A 26,070-nucleotide genomic window follows, 5' to 3' on the forward strand; every position below is an offset into this window, starting at 1 on the left:
TCAGGAAGGTTTGCAGTGGAAGGTAGCAAGACACAAAACTAGACCTGCTGCAGTCCCACATTGGCACCAAATGCTTTCTAGGATTAGGTGTGCTGCTTAGAGGTACAAAACATTGGCAGCACTCTTCGTCATGTTAAGCGGCCTTCTACTGCAGCTGCTGAAAGTAATGCACAAGAGCTGCCCGAACACTAGCCCCACTATCAACTTCTAACTGCGTAGTATGAGCAGGTAGCTCAAAAGCTCTGTCATGCTGAGAAACCTCATCCAACCATTGCTGCTGTAGCCGGGCACCAAAACGTTCACACATGTTAAGTATACAGCAGGCTCTAATAATCACAGGCACATGCCTGATCTTTCACTCCATACTTTTCATGGAGTATCGAAAGCGGGCTTTCATTCTGCCAAAGGCAATTTCAACAATACTTCGTGTTTTGGACAGATGGTAATTGAACAGTCTTTTTTCCTCCTGTAAAGGGCCATTATGCGGAAGGGTTTCATGAAATTCCCTGTCAGGGTAAACGCCTGGTCACAAAGAATAATCGGGGGCACAGCAGTGCCATTAATCACTGTGACCGGCGTCTTGAATAGCGGCCCTTCAACTGTTTCAGCCAGATCCGATTGACTGTACACATGGGAGTCGTGGCATCGTCCTGGGCTGCCTGCAGAAACATACCGAAACCGGTATTTATGGTCCACAAGGGCCAGAAGGATCACACTGTACCTGCACAAAAGAAAAGAACATTTTGTATGCACAAGGTTACATTATGGAACTATTTAGCGTGTATTTAAAAACAGTACATCAGAAGAAGCCTAATGCTGTAGCGGGTCGTCTACTTCTAAGGTGAAAACAGAAGCGTTTCAGGACATCGAACGCGAGTAATGTTCACATCCTTAGGGCTGTGCAAGACGCATGAGAGCAGTGACAGCTCCATGCCCTGCCTGCATCTACTCAATAGTTTGTGAGCATCGAATAGAATTAGGACACATATTCACCTTAGATGTGGATAACAGTATACATGGCTGTGTGTGGATGAAGCCGAACTTGTACACATATTATTATGAAAATAAGATTATAAATAGAGGTGACAGGTTGTAAAGGTGATATTAGATTGCGAAGGATTTTTTTAGATCCACGGAAATCAAATACACGTTGAAAGAATGCTTCAGCATTGTAAATAGCCATGAAGGTAAATTCACATGTTGTAAAAGCTACCTTGTTTTACGTCAGTTATGCCAACTACGTAATGCACTAAGGAAAAACCAAGGAAAAACAAAGAAAAAAACACTTTTCAGCCTTTGTAGTTACTATAGTTCACTGCATTCAAGTGGGGTGGCGACACCGGGAAATGGCAGCCATCCAAGGCCCCCACTGCTTGCGGGAATCCTGTCATAGCGTAAAACTCGCTAACATGCTCATCCATCTCGTTTGGTGCCATCATTCGGACCCACTTCGGTTCGAGCACATCCATCACAGTCTCGTTAAACTCCCTATATATAGTGTTCACAGTTGACCGCCCAACACCAAAGACTATAGCTACCACCCAGTCTTCGGCAGCTGAGCAGAGCTTGAAAAGGCCGATGCCGATTCTCTTTTCTACACTTATGGCCTCCCGCATATTTGTATGTTCACGCTGCATTGCAGGTCGGCACCGCTCCACAAGGTACCGAAAAGCAGCCGGGGCCAACGCGGAACGCCTGTCGAAAATGCTGGTCTCCGAGGTTCGGCAAAGTACCCTCAAACCATCGCTCGTTGCGGGGATGCACCCACCTACTGCGGTGTACAGTTCGCGGAAGGAACACGACGACTTTGCAATGGGAAATCTTTGCGAGGAGTTGTTCTTACAGTGCGACACCGTGCACCTTAGCCGCATCTGCCGCCGCACGTAATGATGCCACAGCGGCAATCTTCATGGCAATTTCGCTTCTTTCTAAAGTCTTGCGATTCGTCTCTCATGATTACGGCCGCACGCTAACCAGGCACAACCTAATTTCTAGGAAATATGCACAAGGACACAAGCAACAAAGCACGCTTCTCGCACACAACGAGGAGCCGAACGGAAAAGTGCGCCTACCGTGGTCGGACCGAGAACGATGAAAAAAAAAAGAAACTTTGTTTCAAAATATCCGTTTCTCACCGTCAGAACGCTCGTTTATTATCGTGATAGCTACTTTTTCCAACATAAACGAAAGCACTCTTAGCTGAAGTGCTACCGTCTGCTTTAATTTCATATTGTTACTAGCGCCGCTTCACACACAGCGGTGACTTTTGCCATTCACGGAGGCCGCGTTCTAGCTCCTTTGGATTTGCCGTGTAGCAGCGTCGCTGCTCCTTTTCGGTTTTCCTCCTTTAGTGCAATAAGACAACTTTACGGCAAAGGCCGAGAAGAAGTCCCGTGTGACAGGGGTATTAGTCTGTTTCGCTACTGTCAAGCTATCAGTCTAGGCATAGTATATGTCACGTAGTCAACAGTGAGTTTGGATCGTTGGTTAATTATACACTTATTTTGACCAATTACTGAGGACCAAATTAATTGATATTTAGTAAATTGCAAGTAAAACCTAAATTTGCGCTTCAGCATCGAGTCATATACCGTTGGAAACCTTAGGCCAAGTATAATGGCACTGTGCTAGTCAGCGACTCGCATTAATCTGCGTGAATTAGTTAATTTTGTATAAAACCTAACAATGAGCTAGACGATGAAGTCATTTACCTTATGGCAGGAACAGCGCAACACGAGACAAAGAAGGGACAGGCGGGACACGACGCTTTGTCTCGTGCTGCGCTGTTCCTGCCACAATATCATGCACCAACAAGCCCAACTTTCCACCTTGCTAAAGTCATATACCGTTTAAAAGCTTAGGATGATTGCAAATGCTCTTAATTAGTTAGCAATTCCTATTAATTAGCGTTATTGAGCTATATGCAATCAAAACCACCCTTTGCATTATAGCATCGAGTCATGCACCTTCCGAAAGCTTAGGTTCAGGGCAAATGAGGTGTGCTAGTTATCGACCCGAATTAAATAGTGCAAAATATTTAACCGAAGTTAAATACAAACATTGCATTATACATGGATAACTAAGGGCAAGCGTAAACGCGTTATGCTAGCTAGCGAAACTTAAAGAAAAACCTCACAACAACAGAGCTAACATTCTAACTTGGCTTAACACGAACTGCTTCCAAATGTTTTTCTTTGCTTGTGCATACAGTTGCACACTTTCAATGCGATCAAGGAGCGCGGACAACCATTCATCGAACATTATTAGGCACTGGTGTCAAGTAAGCTTAAGAATATACTCGGCATACCTATGAGAGAATGCATTCTATATCTCTAGGCAAGATGAACGCCTCTCGATAATGTAATTTTATACTTGACACTGGAATTTCGATCCGGTATGGAGTAGGGGATATAAAGCTGGCATTTTGAATAGGCATCACTTAAAATGTATCATTCAAGAAAATGAGAGCATGGTCAGCAGGATGATTTATTTTCGCGCACGCAAAAGAACCTTGATTGACAAGATACACGGGGGAGTGCATATTGCAACCGCCCAAAACGACGAGGGACGAAGAGAAGAATGCACAAGACACGACGCGGAACTTCAACTGAGGGTTACTACAAGGAAAACCATATATATACAAGATTCGTAATCACACCTGATAGGCAGCAGACACCATCACGTGACACTGGCATGAGGGCACGCGTGGCACAAGTTAGCATCTAGATAGTTGAATTCCTTCATGGATAAGGATACGGAAGTGGTGCTTATGCAACGGTCATTTTCTTTTCTAATGCTGTAGACTTCAAAAATTTCCCTGCTAAGCTAGGTCGGTAATTTTTTCAGGACAATTGTGTCTCGGAACATGGGCGTGCAGTTACGGCAATGGTGACAATGTTTCTCCAGTTCACCGCCCCCCGCCAATGATACAACGGCTGCGCGGTGCTCCTGAAGTCGAACATTCAGGGAACGTCCAGTTTGCCATATGTAACAATTGCCACATGTGAGAGGTATTCGGTACACCACCCCTGTTTTGCAGGGAACGATCCTGCCTACGTGCTTAGTGCGGCACCGTTGGTTTTCTTTGTAGTGAATTTACCTCAGTTGAAGTTCCGCGTTGCAACTTGTGCATTCTTCTCTTCGTCCCTCGTCGTTTTGCGCGGTTGCAATATGCACTCCCATGTTAGCCACCAACTAGCCCGCCTTTGCCTTTTAAAAGATACATGTAACAAACAGGAGTATCAAATAATATTTAGCATCTACGCTAGTGCAGAAATGTGCTATGCAGTATTGATGATAGTTGAGAAAAACATGCTCAAGGAAATACAACAGTGGTGTGTCATAGCTCAAATGAACGTAACTTTGTACATCTATACAGCAGTTTCATGCAACCGAAAGTTGATGGACAATGGGATCTTACGCTAAAATATTGTCTGCTAAAAGTTGCGGATTTGTTGTTATAAAGACGACGCTGCAGGTGCAAGAACTAGCACGTTTTAAGCCCAGTCGCTATTTGCAGAGAAGATGCAATGCGCGGATGCTTTGGAGATTCGTTCCGTTCTGGCCTCGCATGCAAAATAACTTAAAAACGAAGCAGAAAACAACCCTCGAAGGATGCCTTTCAACCAACGGCGTCAACCACTTGTTATGACGTCGTGGTTAATCCCCTACCGTGAATATATATGATATCATGAATACCGCATAATCATCTCCAGGCCGTTTGCTGCCGTTGTACGCGCAACCGCACGGCATTGCGCTTGCACCTTGCAATAAAAGCACGGCGCTGTAATATTCGCTCGCCGAGCCCAGGAGAATAATGGCGCGGAGGAAAAAGAAAAACACAAGCAAAACGCCGGACCCGCACGTTTCAAAGGGCAACGGCAGGGAGACCAATCGTCACTCAGGAAATCGGGCGGAGAGCCGGCCCTCAGGAAACGGGCGAGAAAGAGGCGAGGAGGTCGCACGGCGGTGGCAAAGTTCAATGGTTTGCGGAACTCTCATATTATCAAGAGGTTTTAACCGCTCCTCAGCTGGCGAACTGGCCGCTCGCGTGTGAAATGCTGCGGCGCCTGGGCGGTTTCGCTCGCTGATCGCGTTTTTTAAGCGCTGCAAACTATTTTGAATCTATTCAGGCTAGTATATACTCATTCCGAAGGCCTGCACATGCCTTGCGCACTGATGTATTCAAGTTGCATATTGTTTATGAGCAAAGGTGATGTGAATTTGTACCGTATAGTATTATATTCTGCCGCATATCTCGACTGTACTCCTTTTTATGGACGCAACAGATCATCGTCACTATTCACAAAGGGTGTACACTGCCCGTTCGACTACTAATCGAAGCTAGCTGGCAGAGTGAGATGCAGCCACGAACATGACTCAGCAAGAAAATTAGCTCTGTTATCATACAGTCATATTGGCAAAGAGACTTCGAGATACAAATACGCATTCCCAAGTGTTATAACTTCGCCCGCATTTGAGGAAAATTAATTTAAAACTAAATGTTTTTTTCACTGTACTTAAACTTAAGTCCTAGAAATGCACTCCTACTTAACTGCGACCTAAATTATTAATTAAACTACTGCCATCTGGTTTTTGAGAACAACATAAAAAAACCCAATAAACTATTTGTGTTACAGAAAAGGACAATAACGCTAGTAGCTGGAATCAGTTTCACAGCCCACACCCACCCTTTCTTCCTTGAGTATAGGCCGCCGCGGTGGCTGAGTGGTTAAAGGCGCTCGGCTGCTGGCCCGAAAGACGTGGGCTCGATCCCGGCCGCGGGATCGCAGGGGAAGAGCAACGTCTGCCTCCCGATCCCCAGTGTGGGTATTAGCCATGTTTTGAAATGCTAACAGAAATAACACAGTCTGCCCTGCTACTCTTGAGGAATCAATATATATTCTTTTACACTGGTCACCTGGAACATGGACAGCAACGCTGCGCACCACGACGTTTCCAGGCTCCGACGTCCCACGTCCCCTCCACTGACACCTACGCCGTCCATCTGCCATTCTAGGCGCAACATCGTGACGTAAAGTTTTTACAAGTCGAATCCCGTTTTCGCCTAGCGAGCATTACCTCCCAGCAATCCCGGTTCGGCCGCCTTCAAGCCTCGCTGCTCTCCGAGGTCGCGCTCGAGGTGCGCTACAAACTGGCCAGAGCCCCCGCAGCGGATCCGTGTCACCAAGTGAAGGCAGCCATTCTACAGCGCACTTTGCCATTCGATCGCAAGCGGCTGCAGCAGCTCCTTTCCGCGTCAGAGGTCGGCGACCGGCGTCCATCTCAACTTCTTCGGCCCTGCATGTGCAGCTCCCAGCTCCTTCGGGAGCTCTTCTTGCAACGCCTTCGGTGCAGATGTTTCTTTCGACGGCCACCGACACGCCACCTGAGACTTTAGCCGACCACGCGGACAGGATCATGGACATCGCCACGCTCCATCAGGGGCCACCCTCTGTGGCATGTTCTCGGTACCCAGCTCTGGACGATTGGCCGCCGCCAATTTAAACACCACCACCGGCGTTTGCTCAAGAACTTGCCGAGCTACGCTACGACATGTGTCATCTCCAAGACGTCGCTAATGGAGTCCTGCGGTCTTCTAGGCAGGGCGTTCCTAGTCTCCGCTGCCGTTCTCAGCGGAGTTATCCGCGCCGTTCGCTCAACAGCTGCTCCCGTTCCAACCCACCGCCCATCTTTCACCACACTGAGGAGAGTCACAGCGTGCCGCACTGCTGGTATCACCGATGTTTTGGCGCTGCTTAGGAGCGTTGCACACGACTCTAAGCATGGCAGGGAAACGCACCTAGGAATCAGTAATGGCAACTAGCGGTTCCCTGAACAATCAAGGTCGCCTATTTAACAATACCGGCTCCACCAGCTGACACCGGTCTCTGGTTGACGCAGGTGCCGAGGTCAGTGTACTCGCTGCTAACTCTGTGGACCGTACTGTTGCTCCCCTGTGTTTTCTGCAAGCCGTGAACAGCTTGTGGATACCCGTTTACAGGGCACGACCACTCCTCGTCAACCTTGGCTTCCACCGATTATTTCGTAGGATATTTTTGATTGCCGAGGTCAGCCGTCACGCTATCCTTGGAGTGGACTTTCTCTGTCATTTCTCGCTCCTGGTCGACATGGCACGCAAGAAACTGCAATTCGATACCACACTCTCTGTGACTGGCCGGTCCTCCCTTTTCTATCCCTTCGCCTATACAATCCGTCATACAGCCCCTTTGCCTTACGGGGACCTACTCAGAGAGTTTCCGTCTTCGACAGCCGCCCCCGAGTCGACAAAACCTGTCAACCATGGCTTTGGCACCGCATTATTACAAATGGTCAACCAACGCACGCCACAGCTCAACGCCTCGCTCCCGAAAATCTCCGCGTTTCCCGCCTGGAGTTCGAGCACATGGTAGAGATTGGCATCGCCCTGCCATCCTCCAGCTGTTGGTCGGACCCTCCGCACATGGTTCCTAAGAAATCAGGCGATTGACACCTATTTGAGGACTACCGCGCCCTCATGGAGCTTGGCCACTCCTCCTCATCGTTACGCTTTGCCGAACGTCCAGGACTTCACCAGAAACCTACGTGGCTGCGTCATCTTTTCGAAACTTGACCTTCACGAAGATTGCCGTCTGATCCCGGTGGCTCCTGACGACTTACAAAAGATAGCTATTATCCCGCCTTGCGGCCTTTTCAAATTTACGAGGATGCCTTTTGGCCTACGAAATGCAGCGCAAACCTCTGAGCGTTTCATTGAAGTCATTCTTCGCGGTTTCTAGTTCGTATTCGAATACCTCGATGATGTCCTCGCCGCTATTTTCTCTTCCGTCGAGCACCTCCGTCATCTACTCCTCGTCTTCGAACGTTTTGTCGACCACTGGATTCATTCTCAACACCGACAAATGTGTGTTTGGCGCCACATCTTTTGCATTCCTCGGACATCTCGTCGACGCCCACAGTACCCAACCACTTCCTGACCAGGTGAAGGCAGTCGCGGACTTCCCCCGCCCGGACTCACTCTGTGAACTCCGGTGTTTCTTTGGCCTCGTCCACTATTACAGGCGTTTCATTCCTGGATGTGCTGCATTTCTGCCAATCAACCCCTCGAAAGTTTACTTCGGTTGCCCAAATCAAAGGCACCCGCTCTCACCTGGACCGAGGCTACAAATACTGCTTTCACTGCTGTCAAGGAGCGTCTCGCCTCTGCCACCCTCATAGCTCACCTGGCCGAAGACGCACCCGCGAGAATCACGGTCAATGCTTCAGGTTCCGCTGTTGGTGGCGTCCTGCAGGAATTTCTTAACGGCGAATAGTGTCCGCTCCGTTTTTTCTCGAAGAGGCTCTCATCTTCGGAGCCGCGGTACAGTGCTTTCGGCCGTGAGGTGCTCGCGGCGCACCTTGTAGTGAAACACTTCCGTTTCTTCTTGGAAGGCCGAAATTTGGTTATCTTCACGGACCACAAACCACTCATGAGCGTTTTGTCTTCATCCAAGGCCACCGTCTCGCACAGTGCAATTCGACATTTGGCCTTCCTGGAGGAATTTTCTATCGACATCCGGCACATCAAGGGCGCCCATAACATTTCGCCGGCACCCTCAGCCGTGTATCTTTCTTGAAAACACTTCCTTTACCCTGAAAGACTTGTTCGCTTAACAAAATCAGGATGAAAACCATCAAACACTTAGCTCATCTCGTTCATCATCCTTGCACCTGCGTCCTGCACATTATACCGATCCTGGCGTCGACGTTATTTGCCGCGTGCACCACGTCAGTGGACGCTCACGCCCTCATATACCTGTTTCTTCACGCCGAACCTTTTTTGGAGATCTTCACCGCCTTTCTCATTGCCTCTCAGCGTCTCGTTGCAGAGTACTTCGTCTGGTCTGGCCTCAACGCCTAGGTTCGCAACTGGACTCGGGCGTGCCTGCCTGTCAGCAGTGCAAGGTTTATCGTGACACTACAACCCCTCTAGGAAGTTTGCAGCCTCCGGACTCCCGTTTCGCAGTTATTCACATCGACTTGGTCGGATCATTACCATCGTCGCACGGTTACCGTTATATACCGTTTTACGCACTGGTCGGAAGCCGCCCCTACACCGGAAATCACTGCGGAAACGGCTGCCTCTGCGCTCATTTCCCTGTGGATCGCCCGTTTCTGCGTGCCAGAAAAGATCATCACGGACAGAAGCTGCCAGTTCGAGTCCGCACTTTTCGCCAGTTTTATCCACCTCAAAACTGCAGCTTACCATCCGCAAGCCAACGGTTTGGTCGAGAGGTTACACCGTCGGCTGAAGGCGTCGCTCATGGCTTACAACCATCGGGAGCACTGGACCACTTCATTGCTAGTCTCCTTTTTAGGCCTTCGTGCGGCCATCACGAAAGGCCTCGGATGTGCCCCTTCTCATCTTGTCTACGGCACAGCGTTGCATCTACCGGTTTGATTGCGTGTGCCCGCCTGCCAAGTGCGTCGTTTGTCCTTCTTCTAGCATACCTTACGTTTAACCACTCACCTGTCCCCTTATCTCCACCACTTCGACACGCGCTCGCCAGTGCAAGCCGACCTTTGTCCACAGCAATTTCAGAGACAGCGCCTAAGCTTTCTAACGGGTGGACTGTGCCCGCCGTCCGCTTCAGGCATCCTGTACTGGACCCTATCTCGGTGACGGGCGGGGCGACAAAACTTATACGCTGCGCGTCATCGGTCGCAACACCGTCGCCTCCCTCGACCACCTAAACCCTGCCTGCGTCATCAACACCGCGCTTCCTTCGTCAGCGGCCCTTCCACTACTCTTTGCGCTGTTTCCCAACAAGACATCTCCTTATCCTCTTTCACCTCGCAGGAAGATTGTTCGCTGGGACAACTCCGTCTCCTGAGGGGGAGCGCCGCGCGCAGCGGCTGGAATAAACCCGTTTGCCTGCGGCTCTTGAGGAAGCACCGTCTTCGTCTACACCTCCTTCATTCTGAACGAACATCCTATGATTGGCTCTAACAAACTAAATTTCTATGCTGGGCCAACGTATTTAAGGGTAGGTTTTTGGCATGAAAAGAATGAAACCGCATCAGATTCATTCTTTAGAGACTACTCAGAGGGACTCGCGGAACTCTGAGAGTAAGTTCGCTTTGGCGAGCGTTTGACGGGCGAGCCAGTGTTTTGTGATAGAGCTACGCTAGTACCCCTCTGGCCCGTTAAATGAAGGGTACACAGTGTCTTGGAAGAATTCTAGCCTGTCTGCAACTTGTCACCGGACCACCGAACCATTTGAACTTCAATACCAAGACCTTCGATCATCTATCACCAACATCGATCGATATACCTCACTATAGAAAATTAACAAGGTCTATAGATTGTGTATAGCCAAAACGATATTGGGAGTCTCGTAGGCCAGTCTATGAAGGGTCTTTAAGGCTGTCTACAAGCATATGAAAACTGGTGATCTTATACACTGCCCACAGGGTTACTGTCACACAATTCGGCGCTTATGCGGAAAAACCGGTGCAGCGCGCGAGCAATCTCACCAGCGCAGTGGTGAAAGAAACCCCGATGAGCAGCTAACCTTGTGTGTGTTGCTGCCCTCTCCACTTCACTAGCCGGCGCGGCGCCATAGGAAACATGTCCGCGGGCGCCGTCGAAGGATCGAGAAGGTTGGAATAAATTCTACTCATTGCCCACAGAGAGGGCGTGACCATGAGCGTGCTGAGTGATGCCCTATCCTCTTCGCTCGCGCGCCGTTGGCGGCTCATTGCCAGAAAGAACTGGAAGGTTCTGGTAGCCGGTCTTCGCGCTGGACCAATGGGGTCGCGCGCCCGGAGCGAAAGTGAGAAGGAAATTGTGCAGTTGGTGTTGTGTGCATGTGTGCGCCTGCCTTGGAGAGAAGAATGAACAGACACGGAGCGCGCCTGCATATGAAGGGCGTTGACCGCTGTATGTGAAGCCGGGTCGCCGTTTAAGCATCAGAGAAGTGCGCCCGCCCGACTACCGGGTGAACGCCACTCTTCCAGCCACGGACAAGCGAGGCGGCATGCGCCAGCCTGTGGGACGGCTACGTCGTCATCGTCTGGTCGCCAGACTGTCTCTGTGCCCGGTGAACAAATTGTGTTTTGTTTGTTTGTCTCTTTCGTCTATGCACTGGGAAGCATTATGAATTTGTCAGCCCACTTAGTTTATTACGTAATTACCTCGCTAACAGAACTCAGTTTGTCCGAATATCGAATACTTTATCCCAATCAAATACAATTATTCAAAGAGTTCCGCAAGGATCTGTATAGGTCCCTTTCTCTTCTTAATTTACATTAATGATCTGCAAAAATGCCTCTACAACACTGACTGCATTCTGTATACTAATGACACTACCTTATTTTCTTGTGATAAATTAAGTGACATAAGGTAAAAAATTAATGCCGACCTTAAAAATGTAATGGACTTGTGCCACAGCAATCTCTTTACAAATAAACACGATAAAAACAAAGATAATGATATTTCGCTCAGAACGCAAGCGACTTCCCCAACGAAAAATCTCATATGGATGCATATGTGTCTCATACGAATTTATATGTGTCTAGTTTGTGGTCTACGAGATATGTGTCCAATATGTGTTTCGTGTCGGGTGATATGTGTCGCTCGTATCCCTCGTATGGGCTTATATGTGTCCTTCGTATGCCTCGTATGGGCATTGTTTCCCTCGTATGCCTCCTATGTGCTGATAGGTGTCTATCGTATCAGTTGTTTGGGCCGAAATATTGGTCTCGTATCACCCGAATGGGCCGATGTGTCTTTCGTATCACTCATTTGAGCCAATATGTAGCTCTTGTATCACTCATATGGGCGAACTGCGTCTCTCAGTCAGCTCATATTGTCACGGACTCGAAGACGACAAAGTTGGCAGTGGCGCGGCATGGAGCGCTCGCGCTAGGCCCACCGTCATTAAATCATTCCATCGCCATCTGTTATTTTTTTTTTTTATTCGAGAAGTGTGCCATGAGGCATAAGTTGAAAAAGGAAAGGGGGGAAGGAATGCACGGGATTGAAAGTTAAAAGAAGGAGTGAAGAACCGTTGCGCTGAGGTAGTCGCAGAGGTTGTTAATGAAACGGTTGTCCATTGTCCACTTCACGAAGTCACTTTCGCGGTTCCACCGCAGGCCCACCTCCCTGAGGAACCGTTTTCTGATAGCAGCCGTCGCTGGGCACGTCCACAACAAGTGCCGCACATCACATATGTCCAGTGCAGCGCCACAGTGAGGGCACCTGTCAGGTAGTGGCAGATCTTTGGCACGCCACCGATGACGGACAGATGGTGTCAGAGCCGCCCCTGCCCGAATCCGGCGCACGGATACCTCCTCCTGCCGAGTAAGACTACGGGGGAGAGGGTGCGAACACGGAGGAATTAGAGCGCGTGTTCGCTGGCGCAGAACTTCGGAATCGGAAACGTGGGACAGGAACGGATCTGGGGGAAGAGGGGAAGGTGGCGGATCGTCTAATGTATGAAGATGAGTCATAGCATCCGCTTGAATGTTATGTGGATCCTGGGCATGGCCGCGAATCCAGTGTATGCGCACAGGACATGGATACTTTGCGCAGAGCACATGAATAGATTGTGAAATCTGGAACGTTCGTCGAACAGCCTTCAGCTGTTTAAGGGCGGCGCGGGAGTCGGTGTAAATGTGAACTGTATTGAATGTTGGAACGAGCGGAAGGGAAGCAATGGCATTGTAAATGGCTTGAAGTTCCAATGCCAGGGGAGTGCACGTATCCGCAGTATACGTCGCGCGAGAGTTGAGATGCGGATGAGATGGACAATACACAGCAGTAACTCCCCTCTCTGCAGAATGAGATGCATCCGTGTATAATATGCACCCTTCAGGCAGATACGCTGCTGATACCGACGGGGAAACAGTGGGGCGATTGTCAGTGAGCTGGCAATAGGACCACGGTGGAAGTGTCTTTAAACGATGAAGTTTGAGAGACTGTTTTCGAGCTCTATTTGCCACCCGTTGGTCGATGATCTCACTGAGTGTATTAAGTTGGGCGAACTCCTGTAGCACAGGTATGGGTGTTAAACGAGGCAGATATGTTATGACGCGCATAGCCTCACGATTGATAGCTTCAAGGGAGTCCCACTGTCTGCGGGTGAGACGTTGAAATTGAGCCTGATATACTATCCGTGGCTGAAGGATAGAGCGCACAAGCTGGCGGGCCGTATGAGCACGTGCGCCACCAGAGCGCATAGCTATGCGACGAATCAGACCTAGAGTAGCGTGAGCCGATTTACGGGTGGCTGTCAGCCACGGGGTGCCAGTCCCAGATGTATGGAGGAGAAGACCAAGAATACGAACAGTTTCTACCTGAGGAATCAGAGAATTATGTACCGTAAAATTTAAAGGGGGAGCTTTCCGTAAGGCGGCTTTATTTCCAATTCGAATGAAACATGATTTAGTAGGAGAGAGTGTTAGACCCAAAGGTGGGAGGCGAGATGTCAATACATCCAGCGCGTGTTGAAGGACCGACTGATGAATAGACGCATCTGGATGACAGCACCACAAGGTGATATCATCGGCATATGCAAGCACGCGGATAGAAGGGATGGTCTCTAGGGCTCGAACCAGAGGAATTAAAGCCACATTAAATAATGTGGGGGCGAGAACGGAGCCCTGCGGCACTCCTCTATTGGAAGTGAAATTACCAAAGGGCTTTCCGTGGACACGCACGCTGAAGGTTCGATTTGCTAAAAAGGCGTGAATGGAGAGGAGGAACCGGTGAGGGAGACCAAGAGTTTGAAGGGAGGCAAGAATGGCAGAGTGAAGGATGTTATCATATGCCTTTGTTATGTCTGTAGCGATTACGGTTCGTACAAGGTGACTCTGTGGAGAGTGGTCAAGCACGTCAGCAGCCAAAGTAGCAAGGCCGTCCTCCGTTCCAATATGTGGGCGGAAACCAATTTGGGAATCTGGGTAACAATCATGGGATTCCAGCCACCATGATAAGCGTGCGGCTAGAATGTTTTCATAAAGCTTGCAGATGGTAGGGGTAAGGGAAATTGGACGAAGGGCCGAGAGAGATACTGGAGGCTGACCTGACTTGGGGATTGGAACCACAATAGAATGCTTCCAGTCTCCCGGCATGACGCCAAAAAGCCACACTTCGTTAAAAGTATCAAGTAGGGTTTCCAAAGCCCTCCCTTCCAAGTTACGGAATAAAGAGTTAGGTATGCCGTCGTGCCCGGGAGTAGTAGTAGTTTTTAAACGGTCAATGGAGGCCAGCAGCTCTGCCATGGTGAGGTCAGAAGTAATCCCATCGGGGGGCTCTGTTACCGATAAGTCAGGTGGAGGCGTAGCGGTGCAGTCATGGTTTGGAAAAAATTGACGGGCCGCTTGTTGTGCAAATGTGTCCTCATCCACATTTAGCGCGAGGCGAATGCTCTCTGTGTAATCTGCAACCTGAGAAGGGCGCTCCATGGCGTGAAACACTCTCCAAAGATGTCGATTGCGCTGCGTAGAGGACAGGCGGGCACACCATGCAGCCCAGCGTTGCCTGCCTAGCCGCTTTGCATAGCGCCGCGCCCGTGCGGTAGCGCGGTGAAGAGTAGGAAGAGCCGAAGGGTCATCGGGGTGACGAGTAGCGTAAAGATCCGCCTGGCGACGAAGAGCCCACAGATTCAAGAGATGTATGTCCGGGTTTGGGTCATCTTCATTTACAGTAGTGGTAATAGTGTGAGTAGCGAGAACATCAGATAGAGTAGACAATGCTGAAGAGGGGTTGAATGTAGATAAATGATTGTCTGCGCGTACAGAATCCCATGATGTTATTCGTACAGTGCGGCGTATTTTCCGTAGACGCGTAGGCGTGAGGGAGATAAAAATAGGGCTGTGATCGCTACCCCAAGTATCAGAATCAACAGCCCAACGAGGGTTACCGGGGCCTAACCACCAAGTCAAATCAGGTGAATACGGGCCACCTCGTGGGCGGGTAGAAGTATTCGGGTGGTTTAAAAGTTGAAAGGAATGATCCGAAAAGCTCCCTTGGATGTGTGAACCCCTTGAGGAATCCGATGGGTAACCCCACGCAGTGTGTGCGCCGTTGAAGTCACCACCAACTAGAATAGGGATACCCGAGTTGGTAGAACGTAGAAAACGAACCCATCCCAGATTGGGAGATGCGGAGCCAGGACGACTATAAAAAGAAACTAGAATAAGGGGTGTGCGTGCAGGTTTTACGAGAAGGGCGACAACCTCTTGACGTGTGTTGCACCACCGTGAAAGGTCGAGCGGTGTGTGCGGAACTGAACTGTGAATATAAATTGCAGATTTACCTGGGCTGAGGGAGGAGGCGGTGCAACGGCGATCAGGGATAGATGGTGAATGGTATGCGCAGAAACCTGAAAGGCGTGGGAGTGCATTATGCTCTTGCAGTAGGAACGCCCATGCCCTCAGCTTTCCGTCGCGAAGGCGGATGTTCACTTCAGAGGCCTTATTAGCGAAACCGCGACAGTTCCACTGCACCACCACCGATGATGATGCGCTATCCATGACGAGGCCGAAGAGCTTCCACGATGAGGGATGTCACCTGCTTCATCAGCGCTAATATCTTGTCCACTGTCGGGGTAGTCACGGCTAACAGGTGGTCAGCACCTGATTGTGGGCCAGTGCTTACACTAGGTGATTCCTCTGATGATTGCTCCCGAGTTATGAGAATTCTTCGAGAGGATTGAGAACGACGCTGTTCCCGGCGCTGGGTGAGTTCGTCTAGTCGGCGGCGAGCCTCCGCGATTGCATTGTCTAAAGCTGTGTCTTCATCTGTAGTATCCACATGTGATGGATGCACTGGACGTTTGGGCGTACCATTTGATCCGGGAAGGTGAGCCGCTTGTGCATATGTACGCTGGCGAGGAGACATATGGTGAGCAGCAGGCTCAGATAAAGGAAGTTCAGGGAAGTCGTTGTCGTCACATGCGAGAGCTGCAAAGCGATTACTTGTAGGAACATCCATTTTTGCAGGCGACTTGTGGAACTTCTTCGCTTGCTTCTTCTTTGGACAAGCGGGGGAGCGAATGTCATGGTCCGGCGATTTGCACAGGGCACAATGAGCTGTTGGTTCATTCATGTCGGCCACAGCTGCTGGATTAGGGCAGGTATTTTGCATATGTCCTTCTTTGTGGCAGTGATAGCAAAAAATACGACGAGGTCGGAAGGGCTGTGGTTTGACGATCGCACCGTAGTAGGTAAGGTACTTCGGGAGAGTCAACGGGCCTTGCAGGATGAGCAGGTATGAGCCCCGGCGACCCATAGGCCGTGCTTGCAGTACAACATGAGTTGAGCAGCGAATATTTGCGCGCACCTCCTCGGGAGGGCTCGTGCTGTCGACATGATAAACCATGCAGCGGAGTGTGTCAGGACCAGATGCAAAATATATTTGCACCGGGACATGCTTGCTGTCATCCAGGGGGATCCGCGTAACTGCGCAAAGTTTCTGGGCGTCCATCAAGGATGACAAGTTTACCGTGATGGTGTTCGATGGGCGATGGACGACAAACCCGCAGTAGTTCGAAGAGCCAAGGGCATGGTCAAGTGTGGCTTGAACATTCCGGGCAGGGATGGCAGTCATATCAAAGCGCAATGTAGGCTTGATGGTAACGCGGAACGAGTTCGCAGCAGGCGGAAGAGAGCCTTGACTCACGGGAGGCATCTGTGGAGGAGGCTCAGACGCTGGTGACGGCCCTTGGTGGGAATACTGAACTGGCGCAACGGGCACAGTTTCTTGAGGGAGTGCCACGGGCATGGAGGCGGTAGAGCAGTCCATGTCACAGGCCAAAGTCGTAACATCGGAAGACGGCGCAGGCTGGAGGCCTAGAGGCGCTGACGATTGCGTGGACGTGGAGGCTGCGTCAGGTGGCAACACAGCGGGCATCCGCGTAGCCGTCGTCGACAACGCAGAATCCATGCAGACGCGTAGCGCGGCCTCGCTCGGCAGCGCCGAGCTAAGCCTAGCTTGCCCCTGAGGGTTCCGGTTGGGTTTTCTCACTTGAGAATGCGCCCGCCGTGCCGGGAATTTCTCCGTAGGGGCGTCGTCAGCATTCGGTCGCACGGAGGGCACTGTCCGACCCACGCCACACACGAGAAGACAGCGAAAAGCGAAAACACAGACCTAGAAGCTGACACGTATCCACCCACTAGGTCTTCGTCTTCCATCTGTTATGTAGTACTGTCTTTACCTGCTTGCCGTCACGTAACATTTGGCGTGAGGTGCGGAGTTCATCCCAGTCCTGGTCGGGGAGCTTCGGCATCCTGCGTGTGCCGTGGTCGTCGGTCGTGTGTTCCTGCCCGCACCGCCCGGTTGTGCCCCAGCCCGCCAGACCAGAACCGACCATGTCGTTCACCCCAGCCCCGTCCCCTGCCCCGACCAGAAGACACGACATCTTGACGACGCCGCCGCTACTCGAACCTACGACCCAACCGACCCTAGAAGCCGCCAACATATTCGAACACAGCCCCTTCCCGTGCCATTCGGTGTGTTCATGGGCCTCGGCAGTCTGCTCTAGGTGACCTAGCTAGCTATGGCCCGGAAGCTTCCTGGACCAGCGCTCATCTGATCATCATCTGTTCATCTCTTTCATCGTGACGGCAAACCCTGCATCTTCTTCTCTTCTGTGTTCATCCGTCCTGTCACGCTCATCGTCACGCCCTGCGTTTCGTCTTCACTGACGGACTTTCAGAATGCGCGATCGGGACGATCGCTCGGCAGCCCCGGGTAGTGTCACGGACTCGAAGACGACAAAGTGGGCAGTGGCGCGGCACGGAGCTCTCGCGCTAGACCCAACGCCATTAAATCATTCCATCGCCATCTGCTATGTAGTACTCTTCACCAGCTTGCCGTTACGTAACAATATGTGTGCCTTTTATAAGGCTCATACGAAATTAAATCGATTACATTTCATCTTGTCTTTCACGCGGTGCACTTGAGCTCATATATAAAGAACGCGGGCGATCAAATTAGATCCCTCTAACGTGGTGGGATGTTAAATCCCAAGTATGGTACCATTTTACGCTGTATGAGCACATAAATGGACAAGCATTAGCATTCCAATACTGTCCTGTTTCAAAGCTACATCTCAACTGAAGAGCACACATTCGAGAAAACATTTTCGGAAACCCCGAGGAAAAGTAAAATTAAGCCTAGGGCACCATCTAAAACATAATAGGTAATGAGGCCACAGAACATTGGTCCATGGGATAAATGACTCAAGTAGCTTCCAATAATAAGGATGTGACTATACAGACGCAAAAATTTCCCATACATATATCCCAAGCTTGAGAGGTGTGTTGAATAATTTTCCTCCTTGTCTATAACATGCTAATTACTGAAAGTGAAAGATAATATTATAAAGAAAGCTTCAGATGTCTTTTTTCAGAGGTGTAATTCATTTTTTGATATCGTCCCCCACTTACACTGATGCCCTTGCGTCATCGATGCACTATTTTTGTTTACATGCCCTCAGAGAAGAATGAGGCTGATGGCCCCAACTGGACACTAAAGGTCTTCAAATGTTTCTTCAGCTACGGAATAGCCAGTAGCTACAAGGCACTAGGTCAGAATTATTGGTGGATGATGCAGAAAATCACGAAACTGCAGCTTATTCAACACGGCGGTATTGCCACCTAACTTGTCATGCCAAGCATTGTCACGTTAAATGATGAATTTTTTTAGGACAAACTTTAAGAAAAAGTGCACGGTCCTTCAGCATCCTCATGTTCAAGAATGCCCGCAATAACCGTCTGCTTAATGTGACAATCATCACAAATAAATTCATCCACATGCGTCACGAGGTCAGATGTGAGATGCAGACAGTGGGGATCCACTGCAATCCTCGTCTTTCACACTCAACACAGCTGGATCTTGCATGTACGTACAGTTTGTACCCACCTTCTGACTGGAAACATAACATACCCATTACCATAAATTGGACACATTCGATGGTGTATAATGACAAGGCGAACACCTTCTGCCATCCAAAATTTGGTTTTGAAAAACTGTTATAACCGTACACTGATGTATACTAATATTTTCTTTGTGACAACTTCAATATCAGTGGTGTCATGTGCAAAATGAAAATATCAGGAAAAGTGGGAGCATCAGACTTTCTTTTTATTGTAACGTCTTTCCCTTTCATTAGGTAATAAATGTGTTACAGACCAGGAGGTAAAAAATATGCTGATCACCCCTCGTATAAACAGAATCCACCAATACCACCTGTTTAGTGAAGCAACCCTACATAATACACAAAAACACGACATACTATATCATGGAACAAGAGTAAGAGTTTTGTACGCAGACCACACGAACAACACAGCAGCAAGTGACATACAATATTAGTTACATTTCTCCATATTTACTATACTCAAATACAACTTAAGAATGAAGTGGCAGATGCCTCTCAAATGACCAGGCATTGTAATGAGCATAGAGGAAGAGGACACAACGAGCAGTGCATGCGAGTTTTGATGATGATGATATGTGAGCCCGTTAACAGGCCAATGTCACCCATTAAACGTCTGTGTATACAAGCCGAGCACATCGAGCACTGCCACAATGAGATTAGCAAAAAAGTGAATGACAATGTCTCTAATGAGCAATTGTAGACGCCTTGGTGGAGGGCTCTAGATTAACTTCAACTGCATATGCGCTGACAAAGCACCGCAAAGAGGCTTGTTTCCCACTTCACCTATATCAACATGTGGCTGCTCTCGCCTGGATTTGACTCAGCTTCCTTGGGCATAGACCACACTGGAGTGAATAAATGTCCATCCAAACAACTGTGACGTGACCACTAAAGAACTGAATATGGACAGGTAAAGACAAAAAGAAAAGTGGGCCATATATGCCCTCTTCACTGTGTGAACATGTCCACCTGTCTGAAAACAAACATAAGCATAAAAAGACATCAAGTGTCACCTGCTGAAGAATTAAACAGCCTAAACACAAGTACACCTTCATTCACAGAAACGGAGCTACATGTCACAAGGCAATGGGTGTGGTAGGCATGCAGGAACCCAATTATATAGTGTGCGCCATCCTGATTGGCTCAGGTTGTCGTACCTTCCATGCAGACAACTTGCGCAGTGAATTGTAGAGAAGCATTTGCCACTTCATTCTATAGTTTACACAACACACAAAAGAAAATACTGCTTCTCAAAGGGACGCTAAGGACATGTCCACATAATTTCTGTTCTTAGTAAAAATATGTTGCATTTGCCCTTTCCAACCATACTGTTATTCTGTTAACCATTCTATTACTAGGGCCGAATACCCGTGTGTGCTTTTTTTCTTGCAGAAATGAAGGGCTTATTTGAGATATGTCAATAAAAGAATTCCAAAAAGTTCCTATAGTTCTACGAAAGCTATATATTAAGAATAAAACAATCCGGTATACACTGCGAACTGCCTTCAAAGATCTTTCCTGACCGAAATCTCCGTCGGATAGAACATCTCTCAGAACACTTCGGATGTTTTAAACTTGATTATCAATACACATCGGCTTTGCGACCAATATCAGATATACAATATGCAAGATATACGCACTCCAGCGGGCCTATCACGTATCTATAGGGCCGCCTACCCGTGTGTATTTTTTTTCTTGCAGAAATGAAGGGTTTATTTGAGATATTGCAATAAAAGAATTCCAAAAAGTTCCTATAGTTCGACGAAAGCTATATATTCGGAAAAAAGCAATCCGGTATACACTGCGAACCGCCTTCAAAGATCTTTCCTGGCCGAATGCTTCGTCAGATCGAACATCTCTCAGAACACCTCGGACGTTTTAAACTTGTTTACCAGTAGACATCGGCTTTGCGACCAATATCAGATATACAATATGCAAGATATACCCCCTCCAGCGGGCCGATCACGTATCTATAGGGCCGCTTACACGTGTGTGTTTTTTTTTCTTGCAGAAATGAAGGGTTTATTTGAGATACGTCAATAAAAGAATTCCAAAAAGTTCCCATAATGCGATGAAAGCTATATATTCGGAAAAAAAACAATTCGGTATACACTGCGAACTGCCTTCAAAGATCTTTCTTGACCGAATGCTTAATTTGATCGAACATCTTTCAGAACACCTGCGATGTTTTAAACTTGTTTACCAATAGACATCGGCTTCCCGACCAATATCAGATATACAATATGCGAGATATACCCACTCCAGCGGGCCGATAGGGCCGCCTACCCGAGTTCAGGTGGGCTATACTCAAGAACCACGGAACAGGGGGGTGGCAATGGGGAAGGTTGCCTCCCCCTCCCACTTTTTTCAGGGGGGGAAGTGCCTCCCCTCCAATCTCCATTTGCTTCTACTTGGATCAGATTTCTGAAACTTGAAACACATATTAGTTTTAGGACTCTTTTAATTCAAAGCACAGTGGGGCTGCATGAGCTGCTTGGCTTAGTAGCCAGTAGTAAAGCACTTCGTATATGAATAACCTGAACCGGTCATGTCCCTACAGAATTCGATCGACTATATATCGACCTGACCGTGTACATAATCATGATTAGCAGAATATAAACAAACTATGCACAGGCTTTTTTAATGGAATTGATCCCTCCTCGTGCGCACAGCTTCCCACCTATAAGCTCCTCATTTCAATTAATTTTATATTGCCATAAATCTTCGCACCGTTTGTTCGTTCGCACTCACAACCTCCGGCACGCGGCTTTTTCATTTTGTTTTGGAATGTGAGGTGCGACCAGGCTTATGCCGTTGATCATGGCCACGTGCAAATGATTCCGTAATTTTCCAGACTCTTGCTGCTTTTGGTTATTTATCTCAAAGGTTCCTTGCCAGCTTTAAATTCAGCATGACCAATAACTGCATGGCATTCAGGTCGATGACCGCCGAGCACGCATAATTAAGCATATTGCAGCCGCCGAGTAATTCAGTTCCTTGTGGGCGTGAGACAGCCCCTTAAACAGTTAATTTTGGAAGCCTTTTCGTTGTCTTCCTGACAGCTGGAGTGTCGTCACCGCTACGTGATACTTTGCATCAAGCTTTGAGCATTATATATATATATATATATATATATATATATATATATATATATATATATATATATATATATATATATATATATATATATATATATATATATATATATATATATATATATATATATATAATTTAATATGTAAATGAGCAATAAATAAATAAATAAATAAATAACAAAGTAAGCTCGAAGTCCTGCCCTACCACTAAAGAAAAGAGTTCCGGAGTCCCTGGCTATACTAATTGTCTCGAGCATAGCCCAAACCTTCACCCGCTGCCATTACGACCAGGGACTCCGGAACTCTTTTCTTTAGTGGTAGGGGCAGGACTTCGAGCTTACTTTGTTATTTATTTATTTATTGCTCATTTACATATTAAATTATATATATATATATATATATATATATATATATATATATATATATATATATATATATATATATATATATATATATATATATATATATATATATATATATAATGCTCAAAGCTTGATGCAAAGTATCACGTAGCGGTGACGACACTCCAGCTGTCAGGAAGACAACGAAAAGGCTTCCAAAATTAACTGTTTAAGGGGCTGTCTCACGCCCACTAGGAACTGAATTACTCGGGGGCTGCAATAGGCTTAATTATGCGTGCTCGGCGGTCATCGACCTGAATGCCATGCAGTTATTGGTCATGCTGAATTTAAAGCTGGCAAGGAACCTTTGAGATAAATAACCAAAAGCAGCAAGAGTCTGGAAAATTACGGAATCATTTGCACGTGGCCATGATCAATGGCATAAGCCTGGTCGCACCTCACATTCCAAAACAAAATGATAAAGCCGCGTGAAGGAGGTTGAGTGCGAACGAACAAACGGTGCGAAGATTTATGGCAATATAAAATTAATTGAAATGAGGAGCTTATAGGTGGGAAGCTGTGCGCACGAGGAGGGATCAATTCCATTAAAAAAGCCTGTGCATAGTTTGTTTATATTCTGCTAATCATGATTATGTACACGGTCAGGTCGATATATAGTCGATCGAATTCTGTAGGGACATGACCGGTTCAGGTTATTCATATACGAAGTGCTTTACTACTGGCTACTAAGCCAAGCAGCTCATGCAGCCCCACTGTGCTTTGAATTAAAAGAGTCCTAAAACTAATATGTGTTTCAAGTTTCAGAAATCTGATCCAAGTAGAAGCAAATGGAGATTGGGGGGAGGCACTTCCCCCCCCCCCTGAAAAATGTGGGAGGGGGAGGCAACCTTCCCCATTGCCACCCCCCTGTTCCGTGGTTCTTGAGTATAGCCCACCTGAACTCGGGTAGGCGGCCCTATCGGCCCGCTGGAGTGGGTATATCTCGCATATTGTATATCTGATATTGGTCGGAAAGCCGATGTCTATTGGTAAACAAGTTTAAAACATCCCAGGTGTTCTGAAAGATGTTCGATCAAATTAAGCATTCGGTCAAGAAAGATCTTTGAAGGCAGTTCGCAGTGTATACCGAATTGTTTTTTTTTCCGAATATATAGCTTTCATCGCATTATGGGAACTTTTTGGAATTCTTTTATTGACGTATCTCAAATAAACCCTTCATTTCAAATAAACCCTTCATATATATATATATATATATATATATATATATATATATATATATATATATATATATATATATATATATATATATATATATATATATATATATATATATATATATATATATATATATATATATATATATATATATATATTAATATGTAAATGAGCAATAAATAAATAAATAAAAAAGTAAGCTCGAAGTCCTGCCCTCCCACTAAAGAAAAGAGTTCCGGAGTCCCTGGCTATACTAATTGTCTCGAGCATAGCCCAAACCTTCACCCGCTGCCATTACGACCCGGACGCGACAGTGGTGTGCCAGAGAACACTGCGAAACTATAATTATAGAGCTCCTCGATCACCTCGATCGAAGCACCTCGATCGAGGGCGCGGTTGTGCTACCCAGTTCCGTGTTCTAGCGCACACTAGCAGTTTATTTTTGAGAGCCTCTTCCTCCTCGTACCTTGCACTCTTCTGATTGCTTAACATAAATTCTGTCAGTGCATCAATTTACTATTCAGCAATCTATATCTCCCCCTCTGCTGGTCCTAAGTCGCTGATTTCAGGTCAGTGGCAATATAGATCTTAAGATATCTACCACGCACCGTGCCAGAAGATACTTTTTTTGCAGCAATTACAGACTTTTCAAGCACTTGCTGCATTTAGGGCAGTTCTAAAGGAAGTGTTAATTTCATCGTAGATAACACAGAAGTTGCTGTTTACAGCGCAGAGAACAGGGAAGGGCCCAGCGTTATTTATGATCAAAATCCGCGCAACAGGAGCTTTTATATTTCGAAACCGAAACTGAAAATGTTCTAGTGTATTCTGACGGCTAGGCCGAGACTTTATAGGTGCTTCCTGTTTGTCGTAAGCCACACAAAACTTTCTGCTTAAAGCACTAAGTAAAAAGCGCAAAGCACAATCAGGCACCGCGCGCCACTATAGCTTCCAGCTTTGAAACCGAAACCGAAGGCGATTTGTCACATAGCGACTACTTTGTGTAATGTAGTGGCGATCAAAAATCGAACAACACTTCAGACATTTAGGTTACAGCGGTACCATAAAGCTCATACATGATAGAGCCCGTAGAGTTACACTAAGCCACCCTATTCACACTCCATGGGCAGTCACAGGTGCAAGACCGATTTGACGGGCTAGTTGGTTCTGCAGTTGATTCTGCTTATGTTGGACCAACGCTCGGTAGAACGGTTTGACACGGAACTCATAAAGATTTCCCCTTCAAAGTAGTATTTGTAACTTTTCAACTATAAGTATTTCATGGTGTGTAGAGCCCCGCGTCGTCTGCTACTACATGCGGTCAATCAGCAGTCAACTGGATGGCCGGATGCGCTGCACGAGGAGGCTGCGACATGGAGCGGTATAGAGATCACGGTCGGAGACGCAAGTTCTGCCGCCGGAAATAAACAGACGAAATTGAACGAATAAAACGTATTTACTATTCTGGTTTGTAACGAAGAGGTCATCATCATCATCGTATGCAGCGCCCTGTGCGGTCCGCGTCGCCAAGCCAATTTAAGTCTGCGGTCGTTTGCGTCCAACGTTTGCGTCATCACTCAGCACTGTGTCGGTGTGTGTGGTTGTTACAGTTATTAGATTGTGTGTTTTGCAGCCGCATGTGACACTTCCACTATGGGTTTGTCAGCTGCGGCGAGCTATGCGTACGTGAAATACTTCGACCGACGGCGCAAAAGCTATCGTACACGTCTCTATGTCGTCCTTGTTTCCTTTGCGCTACACCTTTCCATGATGCCTCACCGACTGGCGTTAGCGACCTTGCGAAATAAAAGGACGTCGACTGGCGCGGCGGAAAAGATGAGAAGGCATTCTATTCCGCCCAAGTAATAGAGCTTGGAGGTGAGTTTTGCAGTTACTTCGCTACGTGGTCAGATTTCAGAAGTGCCAAACGTGTGATGCGTGTACAGTCAAGCCTAACGCTTTTAGCAAAGCTTGGTGGCGTTTTACATAAAGTCGATGCACATGCTTTTTTACGGTTGCGAGCTCTTGCAGAACGCTTACGATACCACTTCCTCTGTGCTTGCGATCCGTGCACACAGCAGCCCAGCGCACGCTTCCCAAAGAAGGGAAAAACTGCGTGGTCGCGTTGTAGCAGGTCTCGACGTAAGCGTCAATCTGAGCGAAATAATATTTCGTGATTTGTTTCATGAATTCAAGTAATTGCATGAGGCAGGGAGAAATCGGCTGTGTTCAGATCTGCTAATTTTTCGAATCATATGATTTTTTCGAAAGCAATGAACACAACACACTAACAGATCCGTTTCCGTAGCTTGCCCTGTGTTTGCTGTCGCTTTCATTATTTTATCTCTCATTTCTTGTGTTCCAGTAACAAAAGCGGAGCTTATCCAGAGGATGTGCAATGGACATTGAGGGCTGCAATGGACCTTGAATAGTTTCAGCCAGCAACAACAGTTGCACAGATACATGTATGTA

The 26,070-nt window shown here is 47.5% G+C and overlaps 1 pseudogene; it reads right to left on the minus strand.

Moving 5' to 3' along the window:
- Positions 1 to 393: 393 nt before the first annotated feature.
- Positions 394 to 6,428, minus strand: LOC144129612 (uncharacterized; annotated as a pseudogene).
- Between the last annotated feature and the right edge of the window lie 19,642 nt (positions 6,429 to 26,070).

This window comes from Amblyomma americanum, chromosome 1, assembly GCF_052857255.1.
Source record: "Amblyomma americanum isolate KBUSLIRL-KWMA chromosome 1, ASM5285725v1, whole genome shotgun sequence".
NCBI lineage: Eukaryota > Metazoa > Arthropoda > Arachnida > Ixodida > Ixodidae > Amblyomma > Amblyomma americanum.